Raw genomic sequence first — 721 nt, forward strand, 5'->3', positions numbered from 1 at the left:
GATAGGTGACACACCGGCTTGCGGACAGTGGTTTCAAGTTGATTACGTCCCATTAGAAAGATAGTCCCCCTCCCCCAGCACGAATAATATATTAAAAAAAAAAAAAAAAGGCAGTCTCAGTTTATGCAGCCTTACGTCATCAATAAAATGCTCCTATCGCCCCATCTGTGACCTATTCAGCACAGTTACTAATCCCACGCTAAGACCACTTTGCCGTTCCTGTACATTTCAGAGTTGGAGACCAACCAGAAAGCAGAAAATGGAGCCCATATGCCAGCGCTATATAAAGCAGCCTCGCAAAGTTGCCGCGAATATCTACCTGCCGTGGCAAGACAAAAAGGGAAAAGCGGAAAAAAAAAAAGAAATGGGGGGAAAACACCACCATTTATTTCATGACAGATAATTAAAAAAAAAAAATAAATCGGTTTACTTACTTATTCGGGGGGAGGGGGACCGCCAAAAGCCAGCAGGATTTTTACAAGCTCGACACAAACCCCGACGCAAGCGAACTTCTCTTCGGTGCCTCCTGCCAAACTGCTCGTACCTGCTCCCTAAGCGCGTAAAAGGGCCGTTTTCCACGCAAGCCCGTTCGCGGGAAGCCAACAAGATCCCGAAAAAACCCGCTGCCTGGAGCGGAGCATCGCATCCCTGCAAACCGTGGAGGGGGATGGATATAAAATAACCCATCCGGCTGCTCCCATCCGCCTTTCCCCCCCACCCC

At 48.5% G+C, this 721-nt stretch overlaps 1 protein-coding gene across 3 annotated transcripts in view; it reads right to left on the reverse strand.

Moving 5' to 3' along the window:
• KLF12 (Kruppel like factor 12) overlaps positions 1-721 on the reverse strand; it is a 263,096-nt gene that overhangs the window by 261,209 nt on the left and 1,166 nt on the right. The window contains exon 1 of one of the 3 annotated variants that reach the window (XM_019472692.1): positions 435-593. The exons of the other annotated variants lie outside the window; for them this stretch is intronic. The gene's annotated coding sequence lies outside the window, so the exon portion shown is untranslated. Of the gene's footprint in view, positions 1-434; positions 594-721 lie in introns of those variants that run through there. 3 annotated transcript variants of the gene reach the window in all.

The sequence above is a fragment of the Aptenodytes forsteri genome, unplaced genomic scaffold (assembly GCF_000699145.1).
Source record: "Aptenodytes forsteri isolate BGI_AS27 unplaced genomic scaffold, ASM69914v1 Scaffold51, whole genome shotgun sequence".
Taxonomy (NCBI): domain Eukaryota; kingdom Metazoa; phylum Chordata; class Aves; order Sphenisciformes; family Spheniscidae; genus Aptenodytes; species Aptenodytes forsteri.